We start from the raw sequence: 20,852 nt of genomic DNA on the forward strand, positions 1-20,852 counted from the left end.
TATAAGTTTGTAATAGAAAGAAATAAGTGGAAACAAATCTACTTCAGTCTAAAAGAATATAGTGTCCTTTACAAGACAATCTCAGTATAGCCAATCATCATTAAAATAGTGCTCTATTCTCCATCTGGTTAAACTTAATTAGTTTTTAATAATCTTATAATTAATTTGTTTACTTTTTGACAAATCAATCAGCCTAAGGTATGAATTGGACTCACGAGAATTTTTTGGTCAGCGTATATAGAAATACTATTTGTTAAATGCTAATTTGTTAGAAGACAAAATAGGTTTAATCAATGCAAACAATGGGTATTATGATGGGCAAATAGTTCTCATATGCTCTTGTGAAAGTAAACCATGTAGTTCTGCAGTTCCTCTTGCTACAATATATTCACTTACAATTGTACATCGTTTTACCACAAGAAGAAAACAGAGAAATATTTAACAGTCTATAAAATATTCTTCAATTTTAAATCATAAGCAGTTGATTGTAAAATTTTCAGTGTAAAATTTTAATCAACTTTATTTGTAAAATTCATAAAATTAAATATTAAGCAAGGAATGTGTGGAAAGGAGAGCCAAATCACTCCCCAGGTTTTCCCTTCCCTAGCACCTTCATGAATGCCCAGGATACTTCCCTGTTGTGCAGGCTGTAGATGAAGTGTTTCAGCATGGGAGTGAGGATGGTGTAGAAGGCCAACGCCATCTTGTCCTGGGAGACCAGTCAGAAATGGACCACTTATAGATGATCATGGCTGCTCCATAGCACATGAAGACCACCATGAGGTGGGAGGAGCAGGTGGCAAAAGCTTTGTGGTGACCCTCCCGAGACCCCATGCAAATGGACAGCCATAATCACACAAGCATAGGAAGCAATGATGATTGCTACAGGGAATAGAAGCAAAATGATATGGCAGAAAAACATTGTCCTTTCTAATTTCAAGGTGTCCATGCATGTGAGTGGGGTGAGCAGGACTGGGGCATCACAGAAAAAGTGGGATATTCCCCACAAACCACAGTATGGAAAGGATAGAACAACTGCATCTTCAATTATACCACAAAGGGAACCAAGGACCCAGGAAGAAGCAACTGTGAGGCCACAGACTTTTTGGTTCATGAGAACTGGGTATACTAATGGTTGGCAAATGGCCACATAGAGGTCATACACCTTTGCAGCCAACAGGAAGCATTCACCTCCCAGAAGGGACATGAAGAATATCTGGGTCCCACAGCCTGCCAGAGAGATGGATTTCCTGCCAGAAGAGTAGTTAAAGGCCATCTTGTGGACAGTGGTACAGATGAGCATGAGGTCCATGAGGGACTCAGGAGGAAGTAGGGGATGTGGAGATGGGCATCCAGGTAGATGAGAAGGGCCATGGAGGAGTTTCCCATGAAGACCACTGTGCAGATGCCCAGGACCAGAGGAAAGAGAAAAGACAGTGCTGAAGATCTGTTTTCCCCAACCCATGGTGAGCTGCTCACTGTGAAGATACAGCATGTAAGGAATGTCCAGGATTGAGTCATAGGATATCAAAGTTTTCACTCTTAGAATAGCACACCTATCATGTTCCTTCTGAATGAGAAAATTATTTATTGAGAAATAGATTTTTTAAAATTTGTTCAATATGGATGATGAGCCTCATTTTTAAGTTGAAGTGATTTTTAAAAGCAATCCAACACCATGGTAGGTTTTGAATTAAGAACACAGAAGTCTTCTCAAGATGATTCAGATCCATTCAGCAACAAGTAAAGTCAAACATGCAGGGTGGTTTATCCTTTAACCACTATACTAACAACCAGAATAAACACATATTTAAGAAACTTGGTGATATTTTCCCATCACTGTTCCATTGGAATCCCACATTCTCACTCTATGTTCCTTATAAAGTTATTTCTACCAACATGTGCAGAGAAGAATTTTCCAGTGGAAAAAAAATGTCACAAAACTGTAAATCAAGAGTAATAGGTTCATTAGGAGATAGTAATGAATTTCATATAAATGTTGCCTTGATGATCCCCAATCCTCATTCCACCTTCAAAGAGGTATGTCCAGAGACATTCTGTCATAGGCCACTTCCTGGGAAGAGGTAACAACACAGTGTCCTAGGACTTGTTTTAAATACCTGCTAAAGATTATTATACCTGGATGATCTTAAACAATTAATATTTTTTCTCATGATTGCTTTGGAAAAATGTGAATTATATGCTGAAGAGTATTATAAAGACTAATGCCATTTAAAAATACTTAGAACTTTATCTAGAATATAGTTTATGCCATATAAATATTTCTATGTAAATAAATACTATTAGAAGAGACTATTTCTATTTTTATTACAATTTAATTAATTTCTTTAATTTCTTGTAGCAATGTGACAGCAAGAATCTGCGGCAACATTAAAACATCCCTTTCACACCCTGATTCTTGTGATCAAGTCAGAAAGATCAGACATGTTGCTCAGAGTAACAGGCATGAGTTAATTAAAGGGAGAGAAAAAAGGAACACTCCCAAGGGAGAGAGTAGGTCCTCTCAGGGAGGAGAGGGACAACATCCTCTCTTGCCCTCTAGTTTTAATGAGGTCCCAGGAAAGTTTCCTGAGAGTCCTATCCAGGTCCACTTGTTGACTTGGCTGACAGCAGGTGATATCTTAATTTTAATCACAGCTCTCATGACAGTTGTGTGTTGTCTTGAGCCATGATGACTGGTTCTAATTGGATTTTTAACCATGTGTTCTTAACAGGTTTTATGGTTAGTAGGAGCTATCCTTATCTTCCACGATCTGGTCTGTGAAAAGGGTTACAAACATCTCTCCCTTCAAAATAACTTTGGTTCTGCTTGTCAACATGTCCATGCAGAAGACATGTAGTTTGCTGGGGAATGTGACATACCCTGTCCACTTAGGCCAGGCAGGACTGCAGGGGAATTCCTTTTTGGCAAAAAAAAGCATGCAGGGGTCAGCACAGTGCGCCAATTTCATAGAATTACTCTCAACCTGGCATTTCCACCATCCTCACCTGTCTGTCCTATAACAGCAAGACACAAACAGAAATTTTTTGGACAGTCAATATCATCTTTTAGTTCTTTACTTTCACATTTTTCTTTTTTCCCTGTTCCTTGCTTCTTACTCCAAAGGTCAAGACCTTAGCATCTTTCTTTTCTCTTTCCTGCTTCATCTGGGCTTTTCCTCTTTCCAAGAGTAAATGAGAGAATTCGGCCTGTATTTTGGTTCTAGACTTTAAAAAGAAAACATTTCCATGTGGCTCAGTCAAATTTCCTAAAATTGAACATATCTAATTTGACAAAACTCCAATTTAAAATACATTGTTGTGCATTGGCCTATTTTATTCTAGGGTCTGCAGCAAAAGCAATCATTTTAGTGTAACATCACTTGGATGTCTCTCTCCCTGGTAAATATCTCCACCAGGCTGTGAACAAACTAAGCGTTCACTTTCTCCTTCACCATGGAACACTTTCCCACTTTTCGTGGGTGCAGTATCACCAACTCCCACAGCCACAGTGAGGGGAAGCTTTGTTTTATTTATCCACATTTCACTCATACTTGCTGACATCTGTAATCTTGTTTGCTTGTTCCCATAACTTTGATTTAAAATTAATTCCCCTTTGCATTTTCAATGAGCAGAAGACCAGATATGAAGTTTAAAGCATAACTCTATTTTTATTACATTACTGAGTCTTGAATTGCTATTTTGAATGACTCCTGCACTACCCAGTGAACAAATTATAAGCATCTCTCATTCACCATGGAATCATTTCAAGCTTTTTATCTGTGTAATATTTATCAGTTCCATGACTATAACAACTCAAAATTCTAATTTAGATACTTCATTCTGAATTTTTAATTTAAATTATTTTAGAAATGTTTCTCACATTCATAATGCTTATCTAGAAAATTTGTCACTATTCTGTGAATGACTGTAGCACTTTATTTGAAAATTTTAATGAATTTTTACTTTTTCATACTTTTATAGACTGCTAGGTAAATTTTACTAAATATTTCTCCTGTCCTCCACCCTTGTTCAAATATCACCATATGCCCCACTTCCTCTTAAAAATAATCAGCATAAAACTTTGAGACATTTAACATTTAGCAAAGCCTCTTTTCATGCTTGTTGATTAAAATTTTTTACTCATAAGGCAGCTACCACATCATATAATTAGGTGGCAACTCAGTCATGAATGGAGAGCAGGGAAGACAGTAGAGAGGACCAAAGTCCACAGGGAGCCTTATCTGACAGGCAGGAACCTGGTGGACAATGCCTGCTGTGTCAAACTTCCCCAGCCAAGTCACACCCTTGTGAATAAACACTGTTTCAAGTTTATGCCACTCCCTTCCAGGTGGCCTGACCCTCTCATCGCAGAACCTATCACAACCCAGTCACCCTGGCAACCAAACACCATGACCCTCACAAAGAAGCTTGCTGAGAGCTATTTAAAGGGTAACAAATCAAGTAAAGGGACTGGAAATTGAGGCACATTCACGGCCCCAATGTTCTCAATGAGCACCACCCTGTCTCTGGGAAGGTCCTTGCAGTTCCTATGCTGCCAGTCAAAAGTCAGAAGGTGGACTTGGGTGGGACTCTGGAAACTTCCCCAGGACCCCAGTACAACTGGAGAGCAGGAGGGTGCACCACCCCTTTCTTCTCTGGGAGAACCCACTGTTTCCCTTGATAGCATCCCATTATCCTTTTCCCATTTCTTCTAATAAACTCATTCCTATAACTCTGAGTGACATGTCTGAAATCTTTCTGACATGATTACAAGAATTAGGGTTTGAATGGAGGCCTCTGTGCTGCCTCAGTTCCACAGGAGGCCTGTGCCCTTTGACAGTTGTCTTGATATAATTATAATCCCCCTAGAAGCAATGCTTATTTTATCTGATGTATCCTCTCACGTGGTTACACTTGTGTGGCGTTCCATTACTCCCTGTTTCCAAACTAAGGTTTCAATTGTTTGCTCTACATCTTTGAATTAGAAGAAAGACATTAGATTCACGAGCTTTTTCAAGTTGTACTTAAATTATGTAATTAGTCATAGAAAACTTATTTTATTTCATGCCTTGGGAAAAGGACTAAAGTTGAAATAGATCTTCTTTGGAATTAAAAGCTCCAAATTCCATTAATTTCTGAACTTTATTCATACTGAGAATGGAGACTGAGGGCCGATCTCTACTGCTACCAGAGAACCTGAGACTGTGACATGTTCCCTGGTAGCACGTTCTAGTTAAATCTACATACATACATCACCAGGACTTTGTTTCTACAGTCTGTGGGACTGAGTGGAACAATTTGACTGCTTGGTCAAATTGCATAAAGTACTTTTTCCTTTTTCCATTCTTTGCGTATGTCTTAAGCAGCAAGGTGGCAGAATCCAATCAGTCAGGATGCAGGCAGGTTCTAGGCTGGGTTGCGCAATGCAAAGCAAACAGTGTTTCACAGTTGTTAAGGCATATATTTTTGAACACAACCAACTCAGGTTTTATTCACATGTATCTCATGTAAGCAAAACGTTAGTTTAAGTGGTTATGTGAGACCAAGAAGAATGCATTTAGGGCTAGGGCTGCACATCCTACGTTCAACATTCCATAGCCCAGCCCCTAGCAGTTCACATGTGGGTTTTACACTTTCAGGCTAAAAATGAAAGTGGGGTAGGAATAGGAGAAAAGGGGCATCATGTCAGAGGATGAGATTGAGCTCCTTGAAATTAAAGACTTCCCTGTTTGCCTGAAACTGAATATCCTCATGCTCAGAATGGAAATTTAGAAGCTGCCCCAGCCATGGATATTGGAGTTGTGAGTATTTCTGGCTAGCTAAATCTGCACATGCTCTTTTCCTGGCCTTTGTTTCTATAGATTATAATCACACTTGTGGGGACCAACTGAGGTGAACTGGCTGCCTCTCTGTTTTTGTGGAAATGTGATTACCTTTGCTTCTCCTTTTCCACCACTGGCACATTTCTTATGTAGACAGCTGGGATTCCTGGCTTGGCTGTTGCCAACAATAGTGGAAATCAACATATTATCTAAAGAAAGAGAATATTAACAAAAAAATTGAGTTGGAGGGAAACAAAAATAAGGAAATAGGCAGTTGTGTGGAAATAGATTGGAATCCTGGACCCATTTATGTCCTCATTGCGCTGTATCCTGGAGAAAGAAAAGTCTTTCACCTCCCTCCAAAAGGAGGTGCAAAGACAAAAACATAAAGGAAAACTTTCCTTTCTTCAGATAGAAAACTGTAGAATCACTGCATCCCAACCAACCTCCTCCACCATCTCATAAAAAAAAAGTAGTACTGAATGTTAGGTACAGGCAATGCCTTTTTAAACACCCTTCATCTTAGAACAAGGGTCACCTCACGGTCACCCTGACTCAGCCTGATTTAAATCCCAGATAACACTCCATCACCATGCAAAGACAGAAACTTGTTACCTGAGACTGGGTCCTAAAAACACCTGGTTTGACTTGGAATAGTGTCCACTTCAAAGAATGGCGGTGCCAATCAAAAGGACCCTTCCCTGACAACCCACATCAATGGCCTAATTGCAAAAATGTCCCCCCCACACTCCCCATTATCTACCCCATGCTGTAAGTAGAAGACAGGCCTCAGTCTTCCCTGGGCCCCCCTCCACAGTTTTTTCCAGAATAAATAAACCTGTTTTACTATTGATCTGCCTCCACTTTCCCTTTATTTCCTTCCTTTGGTTCTTTCCTTGCACTGAAACATTTTGGAGTGGAGTTTCATTACTTCAGAAGAATCTTCTTATATGCATGTGCACCACTGACATCACATAGAAAATAAACCTACATTTTATGAACCCAACATCCCACTTCTGCACTCTTCATGATTAGGCTATACCACTCTTCCTCTCAGAGGCTCAATGCTCACATGATTCCAATGTTCTGCAGAACTGACTTCTATCTCCTTACTAATCTTATCTGCAAGGTGTGGCAGATAATCGTTGAAAGATGAATTCCATGTTTTCTTTTTTCCAGGGCAAACCCCGAGCATTTCTACTTATGGACTCTACAACCCTTAGCCCAGAGTTTAGCCTCAGGGTGGTTCTCTTACTCTGAAGTCTTTTGTCTTTCTACATCCTTTGTCTTTTATTATTATTTCATTTAATTTCTTCTAATTAGTTGTACATGATAGTAGAATGCATTTATATAATTTGTTAGATCATATATAAATGAACTGTAATCTCTCAGTTTTCTGACTGTACATGTTGCAGGATCACATTGGTCATGAAGGCATATGTGTCAATGAGGAAATAATGTGTTTCACTCTACTATCATTTCTTCCCCCATATCCTTTTCCCTCTTTTCACTCCCCTTTACCTAATATAAAGTAACTCTATTCCTTCCTACCCAGCCAGATTCCTTTGTTAACCACATTCTAGTTCAAACAGCCATACCTGTCACCCATGTCTCCCCCTTCATGCTGTATGTAGCAGGCTCCACTTACACTGATTTCCCAGAAGACATGTAGTCTTGACCTCTGTTTTACATGAAAGCCAAAAATCATGTGCCTTTAGATCAGGCCAGTCGGAGTTTGCATTTTGTTCCTACTTGCAATTTCTCTGCCACTAGGCATATTAGTTAATCTCTCTAAGTCTTTTTTAAATTTTTTCTTTTTCCCACTTCTCACTGGGTTGTCAAACTATAGAATGAGTTAATTCTTATAAATCCTCATTAAAACCTATCTCATGGAACACATTTTGCAGATGACTGTTACATTATTATTTAGGCTTTGTCACAGTGTTTTTTAATCTTGTAATAAGCTCCACTGTAACCAGCAAATATTTTGAAAACTTTGTTTTCTTTATTAGATGATTGATTCCTGACTGTTAAACTATATGCTTATTTCTTACATGCTACTAATCACACAGGAGAGGTTCACATGCAGTTGGAGTCCATCAGATCCCCATAAAGATCTAACATGTGAGCAATAGACCAGATCTACTGAAGAGTCCTGTGATAATTCTAGGTACATGTTTCCTTGCTGGAAATAAAATCTTACATTCACTTAGCATGTTCAATATCATTTTCTCATTTAGTGTAAACACTACTATGGTAAATATGAAAGTTATAATTTTACAAAGGATACAAAGGGATGTGTTGCAGGTCAACATGAAAAATTTACCCCCTCTTCAGGGATTTAAGTACCAATTTCTTATATATAACTGTTGATTAAAGTATGTTTTCCTCTTGTTGATGTCAAGAAAGAATAAGATATTCTTGAATTCAAAAAGTTTCTGAGAATTACCTTCTAGCTGACACAGTACTGTTTCAGAGAAGACACAGTACTGCTTACAGAGTACCCGAAAAGAATTTGTTTTCTGGGGAAAAAAAAGAAACCTGGAATATTATTTTATTAAATCTTCAATGATTCACATTTGCAATCCCTCCAGATGATTCAGTCCCTTGTCTTAAATTATAGTAAGACATGTTATTGAAGCAGTCACACACACTTAAAGAAAAAGTTCAGATGCCCTGCAAGGACCTCGACACATTGCTGTCAGCTACTGAGAGCATGACTTGTGCCTTTCCTGTCTCTCACTTGACAATTGTCAGTCTCAGCAACCTCAGAAACCAGGCACTTGATTAGAGCCAGGGTGCCCTTGCCATGGTCCACAAGGACTAGCAACACAAGGAATAAACCTGCTGAGAAGTCTCCAGAAGAGCAAATTCCTAGGCCTCTTAGCCTGCACTGGCATGATTTGGGTTTTCCTCCACTCCTACCTATGTATTCTCCTAACACCTATAGCAACTCATCCTCATCCCAGGGCAGAGATGTTCCTGCAGGGTCTGACATCACCACGGGTACCAGGCTGAGCAGCTGAATACTCCCCACTCAATTTTGAAATGTTCATCCAGAAAGACAGCATTTCTCCAAGTCAATCAACATTCATAAACTCAGCCACCCCTACCACCCTTTCACAGGAGTTAAACAAGCTGTCTCCTTTGTCCCTGGAGTCAGTGTGGAACTCACAATCAGTGTCAAGTCTTCCCCCTGTTGAAGCAAGACATGGGAAAAGAGTCCTACTCTCACCAGAGGAGAGCCTGTGTCTGTTTTCTTTGCTGGAGAGTACAAGAACCTCACAGCCAGCAGCATTATCACCTAGGTGTCTTCTGAAGCCCTGCATTAAATTAGTTCCATATTTTGGAAACATAAATTCTACTGATATTGAAGATCTAATACAAAATTCTCTTGGCTTCTTGATTGATAACATAAATTTCCTATTTAGCGCCCTTTGTTTCCTGGATCATTCATATATCAATGACTCCAATTTTACTGTCTTTCTTTTTTAAATATCTTATTTACAAATTCTTTTATTTATCCCATAAAATTGTAGAAAAAAAGATTTTTGCATTACCATTTCTAAATATAGTAGCCTTCCTTGTGCTTTGACATTAGTTTACTATTAGTAATACTCTGTTAAAGTTCACAAAATATTTCTCAAACTTCTGAATCAAGTGATCCACCTTCAGGGTATTATTCAACTTGATATGTCTATGTGTGCAGTATTATCATATTATATACATTTATTTTTTGAATACTTGCCAATGGTGGTTATTCTTCTGGTTCTACTACTAGAGGTCTTGTCACTATTCTCAAATAGCAGGTTTCTCCCCCTAATCTAAACACCTAAAATTCACAATACTTGAGCAGCAGTTCCTGCTGTAATTGGGTGGAGGCCTTGCCCCAGTGGTCTCAACAGAATTCACACTGGTCTGGGTTTGCTTTCTCTCCGTGGCTGCCTTGATTCACTTGTTTTTCCAGATCTGCTCTTCTTTGATTTTTCTTCAAACTCTTGATCACTGCATCAAAATGATTCATGCAATATTTTTTCCTGAATCCCATGTGTTATCAAATGCATGACACATAGTTTTTTGGATAGTCCTTTCTCACTGGATGCTCGCCAGGCTAAGGTCTGAACCCCAAATCTCTCAATGAATACACTGTTCTTTCAATGCTGACTTTAGCTTTCAAGTCGGCCTCTGTCTTATGAATGATACACCTTACCTAGATATTCAGTAGGAACTGTACCATCAAAAGGAAATATCTGCCCTTTCAAAAGTACTTCCTGCTGGGCATGAGATATTATCATAGAATCAGCTTCTCCTGAGGCTGAGGCAGGGAAATCTCTTCCTCAAGGTCAAGGTCATCCTGGGCAATTTAGCAACCTGTCTAATAATAAAAAAAAGTAAGGGCCAGGGACACAGTGCTTTCCTAGCTGGTGCAAGGCCCTGAGTCAAATCCATAGGAATACAGTAAACAGAGTAGTAAAATCACACACCTAGTTGCCCACAGAATCCTTGGATTCTTTTGCATTCTTACCATCTGTAAAAATTGGATGAACATTTTCTTTCACTGTGTTCTCAAAATCATTTGGTATTGTTTGATGGCCTATTAAATTTTTGTGAACCTACTTTATGAGAAATGATACCTCACTTTTTACATTAATACTCATTTTTCTTACTGATTTGGAGAGTTATCTCATATATTTATTACCAATTCTGATTTATTCATCAATTAATTCAATTTCAAACCATGAATGTTTTCTGAGAGCAAAATAAAAATGTAATTTTATAAATTTCATATAAATTATCAATTTCCCATAAATCATATCCCACTGTACTGATTTATGATACCATCTAAGGTCATTTACCAAGTATCCATTTATAAAAGGACCGTTTTTCTAAAATCTTTAAATTCATTTCTTTTTTAAAAGTAGAAAATTATTTGTTTTTAATTTCACTGGTTTAAAAGCAAATATTGATAAAATTGAAGAAGGCATCTCTAGTTTTATTTTAGTTGCTAAGTTTCACTGAATGTTCTTTATTCTTCATCTTTCATCTCAAAATGCTTAAATCTGGGCTTCTTTAGTTTGTTCAGAAAAAATAATTTTAATGGGAATAGGAAGATAATAGAATAAACTGGCATTCACTTTCATATATTCATATATGAATACATGACCAGTGTAACTCAATGTCATGTACAACCACAAGAATAGGATATTATATTCCATATACATATAATATATCAAAATATACTCTACTGCCATGTGTACCTAAAAAGAACAAATAAACAAATAAATAATTTTACATTTAATTCACTTAAACTATGGACTTTATGGTAAATAATAAATTCTGTTATTTATATAGTTTCCATAGTCTGTATATTTCTGAGGATTTGTTCTGTATAGCCGTAAGTAGAATTACTGACTCCTAGTTTACATGCAAGTATTAATTAATTAGACAGCAGGAGGCTGCTTTCTGAGATGCCAGCATTTGACCGTGCTCCCAAAAGTAGTTCACAGAATTCATATCTGACCATATTCTCTGAATCACATTTTCATTCAACTTTTGAAATTTACTGTTATTGGACAAAAAGTGATGTTTCCTTGTCACTTCTCTGATAAATTAAGGAAAGTGTGTTTTCAATAAGATGTAGATGTATATTTCATATTGCCAACTTTATTGACTTTTCTTAGAAATAAAAAAATCATCTTTTATTCTACATCAGTGTGCTAGGTTTGGTAATAATGTGCTACACTAAATAAACCTTAATTTATAAGAATTAAATACTATTTCACTGGTCTTTTGTTGTTTAAAATATGTCCCATCTACTTTATAAGAAATTGATGATTATACATTATGTTTAAATCATTCTGTATTAATATGGTCTATGTTTATGTCTTGAAACATTCTGGAGTTCAGTTTCTATATATCTTTTTATCTATGTCTGTGTTCCACATATGAGAAAGAACATTTGACTCTTAACTTTCTAAGTCTTGCTTATTTCACTTAGCATGATGTTCTTTAGTTTATCCATTTACAAAGTGACATAATTTCATTCTTTTTAATGACTGAATAAACTATACACACACTTGTTTGTCTACACACATTTTCTTTGTCTACACTTTTGTTGAAGGGCACCCAGATTGGTTCCACAACTTGAATTTTATGCATTGCATGACTAAACATTGGAATGTATGTATCACTGTAGTATGCTGATTTTAATTATTTTTGTTAAAAACTAAGGAATGGGGTAGCTGGATCATGTGGTAATTCCATTTATAGTATTTTTGAAGACTCTATACTGATTTCCATATTGGTTGTACTTATTCACAGTCACATCAACAACATATGAGTATTCCATTCTCCCCCACATCCTTGCCAGCAATTATTTTTATTTGTGTGCTTAATGATTACCATTGTGACTGAGTGAGATAACATCTTGATGTAGTTTTGATTTGCATTTTTCTAACTGCTAATGGTGTTGAACGTTTTATTTATTTGTTGGCTATTTGATTTTCTTCTTTTGAAAAATATTTTTATATAATTTGCCCATTTATTGATTGGATTATTTTGGTTTTTGGGTGTTAAGTTGTTTGAGTTCTTTATACATTCTGCTGTTAATACTCTTGGAAGAATAGGTGGCACAGACTTTCTAACATTAATTAGGCTCTCTCTTTATTGTCACTTCCTTTGCTGGGCAGAAGCTCTTTAATTTGAAATCTTCCCACTGACTGACTCTTGGTTGTATTTTTTTAAGCTTTATGAGTCCAATTAAGTTGGAGGCTATGCCTTTACTCTGTTTTCTCCTAGAAGTTGGAGAGTTTCTGGCATAGTTTCTACATTTTTTATTCACTTCAAGTTCATTTGCGGTAGGGTGAGAGATAGGAATCAAGTTTCATTCTTCTACAAATGAATTATTCCCCTTTTTTGTTTGAATATTGCTGTCATTATTTATGCACATCTATCATGAAATTATATTGTCGGAGAATTGTATTTTGCACTTGTTGAATCTTCTAAAACATTTTCTCCTATTGTAATTTCATTCCTTATCATTGCCATTACTCTTCTTTGCCCAAGTAAACTTGATCATATAAGAAACACTGAAACCCAATTAATACTGGGTATCAAGCCCCAATAGAACCCAGCAGGTCTGAGGTAGTTGTGATTAGGGATGATGATGTAGAGGGAATCTGCTCTGAGATTTGCAGTGTTTGTCTGTCCTTGGTGAAGATATTTCAGTCCTAAAATATTTTTCTGTCCTTTTATCTAAATTCTACTGGTACCTAGTGTGAATGTTAAGAATATGTAATAATGTAATATAATATACCTATAAATTACAGAATGAAATCAATAGTTTAAATTCTGTAAAAAGTAAATTTGGAACAAAACTGAATTGGGGTTTTAATGAACTTCCACAAAATTTAATCTTTTTGCTTCCTGTTCCTCATGTATATACCACAGTTGGCTTTTGTGGGTGAATAAGAGGACTATTATAAGTTCTGAGAACAATGATGCCCTCACAGTGGAGTTCTGAGATTTTTATATTTTAAATATAAATTCATAGATACTTATATTTTAAATCTTTATGTTCTTCAAAATTTGCGACATTTCCCTCTGCGGTCAATGTCATTTTATTACACTTGAACCAAGAAAGAGCAGCGAGGGTCAACAGTGCCAGAGCATGCTCATAACTGAAACCCTTACTGTGCCACATATTATCTAGAGGGAAGCCTGAAGGAACCTACTTCATCACCCTCAGGGGAGTGACTGGCACTTCTGCTGGAGAGACATATTCAATAACATGATAGGCAACAAAAAGTTCCAAAATCAAGAGAGGTTAAAAGATGAAGATCTGAAGGTAATAGATAATGGCAGGAATTTAAAAAGTGCTTATATCCAGACAAGTGCTCTTGACAAGCTTGCATGATAGATCTAAACTGAGACATTCAGCTGTCAAATGAGAAAACCTTATCTCATGTAGTTAATGCATTTAAAGAACTTCTTACAGTGTTCACCACAATGCTTCAGTTTCATGGCTTGAGATTTTGCATGTAGAATATGCACATTGTATTAGGTGCTAGTAGTAACTGGGAGGGCACCAAGCACTCAGAGTCAGCATCTGGTCCTTCAGTGAGCAGATGTCTCCCATTGGCATTACTGCTTTCCCCTTCTGAAATTGAGCACACCCCTCCTGACAGTAGTTATGGACCTGTTACTTGGTCAATGAAATGTCAGCAGAGATGACTGACAGAAGCAGAGAACCAGTGTGCACTCTCCCACATTCTCAGTCTGGGCAGCTGACCTTCCACTGTAAAATCTGCCTTCTGGTGCTCAAAACAATTTCCTGTCAAGTTTTCTAACTTTGAAAATGCTAGACCTCCCTTTGATTTCACATGCACATCAGGGCTTCTTCTCGTGTGAAAGCTAATTTTTGTTATGATTCTCCTTGGAATTATAATATACATTTAAATTATTTTTGACCATAGATTTATGTTATTTACTGTGGACCATTATTTTTAAAACACACACTTTGATTATTTTAAACATATTTGCAAAAGCTTGCTTACTTGTGAATTCAAGGTTTTTTTTTTCACATTGGGGTCAACCTTCTGGGAAGGCACATGGAGCTACCTAGATTTACATTAATGATTAGGATGGAGCTTACAACATGGATGATTTTGACTCTGAGGTGAAGCAGTCACTTAGTTTCTGATTGCTGGGTCTTCTCATCATTTTTTCCACATTTTTTAATTCAAATATTTACATGTTTTATTTTAGTGACACTGTGTTCTTGTTTTGTGATGTCTCTGTCAATGGTACACAGTGCAGAAACTCATCTCCCCCAAAACCTTCATTTGACAGGTATTGTAAACTGGAAATAATGCTGGAGTGCTAGGACTATAGTTGCTATCACAGTATAACCTACTGTATCACAGCTGATACTGTTGACAATCAAAATTTCTCTTTTTTTTTCCTTTTTTCAATGGTAGGGTAAAACCTTTGCCTTGCAGGTGTTAGGCAAGTTCTTTGTCACTGAGATGTATACCTCATCCTTGAGATAAATCTTTAAGGTATATGATGCTCAGAAACCAAAATAACATTTTTTTAACTACAACATGTTCTGAATGAATGTATGGAGTTGAATGAAGTAAGAAGTGGTTAGAAAAAAGTGTATATTCCTTTAATCAACCTGACAATTTTTAAAACATATAAGCAAGCAAGTAAACGTCCTCAAAGCCCTTGAATATGATTTGGCAAACACAGGTCATTGGGTGAGGGTAGTAGAGCAGCCACATTTCCTTGACAGGAAAAGGAAGACTACAAGGCTCTGTAGTCACTCTGTTCTTGCCCTGACTACTCCCATCTATCTTCACACAGAACACGTGTTCCTTATATATATTTTTTATAATTAATTTTGAATGAGTAAATGACTTAATGCTTAAATTTCTTCTAACACATTTGACCATTGAAAATAAATTGAGACCATCTTAATTCTGTTTATTAATATTTAACAAATGCATGACTATACAATAGAATTTTAACACAGAATACTTTTAAAAATAACGTTAGGCTTTCTATGTTAGGTTATGCTTCAGTGCTGGGGATTTAACCCAGGGCCTCACAGCTGCTAAGTATGCACTGTACCACTGAACTACACTCAATCTCTTAAAGTTGGGTTTTTAGTGAGAGTCTTTTAAGATGAAAACCAGGTACATCAGGTCATTCTTCTTAATGACAACTCTTTTACTTATTGAATATTCAGATTATCCAAAATCTTCCTAAAGGAAAAATGTTGATATAGGATGTATTTTAATAGTGATATGTAGTATATTCACATAAGTAATATGTAATAATCAATCCCAATCCATCACCTGAGTTGATTGTCCAAAACATGACTATTACTAAGTAACTTAGGGCAAGCCTCTTTAATTTCCAATGTATTTCATGAATTAAACACACTTGTCATGATTTTCTTGATGGCTCATTTTATTTGTTCATTTTTAAGAATGTATATAACAGGGTTGAAAAGTGGGAGGATGAAGTGGTAGAACAAGGAAAGCACCATGTCATGGGTGGTGGCAGGCACAGCAGATGGCCTAAGGTAGATGTAAAACCTGAGCTGAGGAAGACCATGAGAATGTGGGGAACACAGGTGGAGAAGGCCTTTTTTTCCATCTGCTCCAGTGGAAACCTGACAACTTTAGAGAAGATGTGAACATGAGACCTTAGGATGAAGATGAAGCAGTCATCACCAATCACCAGGCCAGAGACAGCAACAGTGACCATGTTGCTGAAAGTGTCAGAGCAAGAGAGTTTCAGCAGAGAGGAGATGTCACAGAAGAACTGTTGGACGACATTGGACCTATAGAAGGGCAGCTGGAAAGTGTTGCTGGTGTGGGCAGCAGTATAGACCAGACCACTGAGCAGTGAGACCAGGGTCATCCAAATGCATGCTCTAGGCCTCTTGACTGCCAGGTAGTAAAGGGGCTGACAGATGGCTATGGGGGGGTCCCAAGTCATGATGGAGAGAAACAAGAGTTCCATGTACACAAAGAAAACCACCAGGAAGACTTGACCTGTGCACCCCACCTTGGAAATGCCACTGCTGCCAAGCAAGGAGTTCATGCATAACTTAGGGACTATCACTGAAATGTAGCAAATGTCCAGGATTGACAGGTTTCTGAGGAACTACATGGGGGTGTGAAGGCTCTTGTCAGTGGTGACGTCAATGATGGGAATGTTTCCCATTACAGTCACCAAGTAAATTAGAGAGAAGGATGCAGCAAGTAAGACCTAAGATCCCAGAAATCAGAACTTCAGTCCTGTCTTTGTCCTCCTGGGCATCTTTGATCACATTCCACCCACACCTTCCTCTTCACTCTTGGCATCTTCAGTGTGGCCTTCATGGGGAACTCCCCCATGACCCTCCTCATCTACCTGGATGCTCAGATCCACTCCCCTCTATTCTATACTCAGCAACCTCTCCCTCATGGACCTCATGCTCATCTGTACCACTGTCCCCAAGATGGTCTTCAACTACTTGTCTGACAGGAACTCCATCTCTCAGGCAGGCTGTGGGACACAGATATTCTCCTATGTGTCTCTTCTGAGAGCCAAGATTTTCCTGTTGACTGTCATGGCCTATGATTGCTATGTGACCATTTGCCACAAGCTTTGATACACCATCCTCATGAGTCAGAAACTCTGTGTACTCCCTCTTTCCTGCACAGACATATCTGCATTTGAAAGACTGCTGTTTGTTGTGTGCTTTTGCTCATATTTCCAATTTCAATTATCATATTCTCCCATGTCCTCTGTGTCATCCTCCACATGGACTCTGGAGTAAACCAGAGCAAAGCCTTTGCCATCTGCTCCTCCAACATGTCAGTGGTAGGACTCTACTATAGGACTGTCATGTTCATGTACATGAGACCAGTCTTCACCCACATAGTAGAGCAGGACAAGATGGTATTGATCTTCTACACCATCCTAACCCCCATGTTGAACCCCCTAATATATAGCCTGCACAATAGGGAGGTGTCCAGGGCACCTAGGAAGCTCTTGAGGACAGGAAGTTTAACATGACTTTCTCCAGCATCTGCTGTGGTTCTATTTGGGATGCTGGCCTTCTAGGCCAGGCATCAGTCTGCAAGTCCTGACCTCAGTTAAGAGCATAAGTTGAATTCCATCCTCTGCTTTTGGAGAGATACCTCTTTGTTCCTGGATTCATAACCTGTCTGTATTTGTCTTTGGTTTTACTGACCCTCAGACCTGTCTTGGTTGTTTTAATCCTGATCCTTCTTTATGTCCTTCCCACACATTTAGGAATGGGGAATTTTTTTCCAAATAAATATTATGTCTGTATAAAACAGCTCTTAGAAATCATTCTTTTTCACCTTTATATTAGAAGGGGAGACATCAGTGAGTCCAAGAGGAACATCTCTTTCACTTGACTGCAGGATCACCCTCATGATTGTGATTACTTTACACCTCTTTCATTCTTACATCAGCAGTCAGTATCTTTTTGGAGAAGTTATTAAACTCTCAGTTTCTGGAACTGCTGGCCATGATTTTTTTATATAGCTAAAATATGGTTTATTAAACATGATTCCATAAAATTCACTAAAATTGTACTGAAAACTATTTTTGGTCTCTAAATCTGTCCAAATTAATTGATTAATATCCACAAGTTGCCAATATTTTGTTAAAATGTTTATGTTCCCAAGCTGTTTTCACAAGATTGCAATCTGTGTGCATAAATCCATTATATCCTTGAGAATTGAAATCAATCATTGCCTCGATTTCTGTGTTCATATTTTAAATCCAGTATTTTTTGTTTGCTGTGTATTAATTTAATTTTTTACCTAAACTTTATCTTACAGATAAATGCCATGACCATGTGTAATAATCTATTGCCCTCCTTGGGGGCGCTACAAAATATTTTGGGATAAGTAAAATATTCTTAATGCTTTTTGTTTTTTAGATAAAATAAATGTCCCATAAAATTTAGCAGGTACAGGTGTACAATTTCATGGATTTCAATACATTGATTTATTTATGCAAAATGAACTGCTGTTTAAATTTTATCACTCCAAAAAGAAAGTTCATAATCCCTAGCAGTTATTCTTCATGCCCTCCTGCCCTGTCCTTGGCAGTCATGGCTTTGGCAACAGATTTGCCTATTTTGGACCTTACATGTAAATGGTATGTGTTCTTTTCAACTGACTATTTCTACTTAGCATAATGTTTTCATGAATCTTGTGGAATCATCATCAGTTCTTCATTCTCACATGCACATTAGTGATATTCCTTAAAAAGACTGTCCTAAATTTTGTTTGTTTAGTCAAGAGTTAAGACTTTGCAATATTTTTTTGTTTGGACTCTTATGAATAATGCTGTCTCCATCATTCATACACAGGTTTCATGGGACATGTTTTCAAAACTCCTGGGTGTATAGCTGGATTTGAATTTGGTCCATATGTGAAACTCTGTTTTACAGACATTGCTTGACTGTTTTTCCCAACAGCTGCAAAATTTTCTCTTCTCTATCAATATCTGAGGGTTTCAAAAGTTTCACATCCTCCCCATCCTGTGTTATTCTTCATTTTGGAGACCTTAGCCATTCTATTGGGTATGAAGTTGTATCTCATTGTGGTTTTTTTGTACTGTGACTAATGATATTAAGAATTTTCGCACATCTGTGATCATTTGCATCATATCTTGGAAGGAATGTGCACTAGATCCATTTCAGTGGGGTTTTCATTTTGGTTTTAATTTGATAGAGCTCTTTATGTCTTCTGAACATTTTACTTTTTCTCAGATGTATTATTTGAAAATATTTTCTCTTATTGGTGAGTTGTCTTTTTACTCTTTTAGTAATGTCTTTGAGTTCAACTTAGATTTATTTTCATGCTTGTGGTTTTAATATAATATCAAAGAAACATTATTTAATCTAAGTTCAAAAGATTTAAGCCTAGTTTTTCTTTAAAAGAGTGGTGGCTTTAAATCTTGCATTAATATGCACCCACCTTGAGGGATCTCTGTGTAGTGTGAGGAGCCATTCAGCTCCATTTTTTTTACAGGTAGCTATACATTTGTGATAGTAACATTTAAAACAAAACCTATACTTTCCTCTTGAATTGCTTGTATACTCTCATGAATATCTAGTTGATCCTAGATTCATTATTTACTTATGGACACCCAGTTCTGGTTCTAGGTATCTGCCTCTCTACTTTATGTTACCATGATATTGTCATGGTAAGCGTGGAGCTAGGAAGTGAGTTTCTCAATTCTATTACTCTGGCCAGTTTCAGCTATGCTAGGTCTCTTGAATTCCCACGTCAATGTTAGAATCCTCTTGTAAATTTTGGAAAAACCTAACAACTGAATGTTTTGGGGGATTAGTTTTGGTGCATATCTACTTTAATACTCAGTCTAATTCATAGATACAAGTGTCTTTGATCCTTTCTTTCAACCTTCCTTTCTTTGAACAATTTCTAGTTCAGGGGTCTGCAGATGTTTTATTTTTTATTATTTTAATTAATTACTAAGAGTTTATTTACTTTTATTCTTTTATAAATACATTTGTTTTCCTGATTACATTTTCTGATTGTTCATTCCTGTTTTAGAATGCTGTTTTTTGATACCTAGCTGATGCTGCAGTTCACCATGAACAGAGGTAGCATTAGGTCAAGCTTAAAGGATGTGTGGGTGCAGGATTGGGCAAATAATTTAGCAATTAGTCCCTTTTTTGAGTCTCTCAATTTTGAGAACTTGACCAAAATCATAGGCAATGGAACCACTTCCTACCACCATTACAACAGATTTGTTTGATATCAGCACAGAATGCACACTTTCCAAGTCAAATGACTTAGTGGATTCTCATAATTTTCTTTTAATTTAGTTACTGATTGTAATGAGTTTGTTTTATGTACAAAGGTTTTCCAGTGAGCACCACATATCAAGGCATGAAGATGGTCACCACCAGGATAGTGCCAAGAAACTGAAATAGACTCTAACACAATTCTGCAGGTTTCACACTCAGCAATGTCAAATGATTTAAAGTTCAGGCAGTAAAGGTGGTTCAACAGCAGTTGAGTCTTTGTTCTTTGTCTTTGCTTTGGGCCCAGTGGCAATTAAGAATGACAGTTCTCCGTGAGGAATCCTGATTTAAAGTGGCATGCATTTTGTAGTCATCCTGGGAACATGGATGATAGTAATCTGGAGACCCAGAGACATATAAACTAGAAAACCTTAGATTGCCCAAACTTGCCATCTAACACTTCATTTTCTGGTAAGTGAGTGCCTAGCTATTCCCACAAATACAGTAAGCATTCACTTCCCTGGGAGATGTCCTGGCTATATTCAGTGGCCATATCTAGAGAAATGACTTTGCCAGTCACCTTTTAAATCAAGTTCCCTGTCATAGTAAAATCATGGGAAATATGAGAGTAGAAATCACAGCATTCATCATGAATAAATTCACAGATAAGAAAAATATCTAAATGGTCATATTGATTTATTAAGTGTTTTTGTTGG

At 37.2% G+C, this 20,852-nt stretch overlaps 2 pseudogenes; one reads left to right on the forward strand and one right to left on the reverse strand.

The window, feature by feature from the left end:
* Positions 1 to 580: 580 nt before the first annotated feature.
* LOC124973674 (olfactory receptor 2M3-like) lies at positions 581 to 1,521 on the reverse strand (annotated as a pseudogene).
* Positions 1,522 to 13,614: 12,093 nt separating this feature from the next.
* On the forward strand, positions 13,615 to 17,399 carry LOC124973675 (olfactory receptor 2M4-like; annotated as a pseudogene).
* The last annotated feature ends 3,453 nt before the right edge of the window (positions 17,400 to 20,852 follow it).

This window comes from Sciurus carolinensis, unplaced genomic scaffold (genome assembly GCF_902686445.1).
Source record: "Sciurus carolinensis unplaced genomic scaffold, mSciCar1.2, whole genome shotgun sequence".
Taxonomy (NCBI): Eukaryota; Metazoa; Chordata; class Mammalia; order Rodentia; family Sciuridae; genus Sciurus; species Sciurus carolinensis.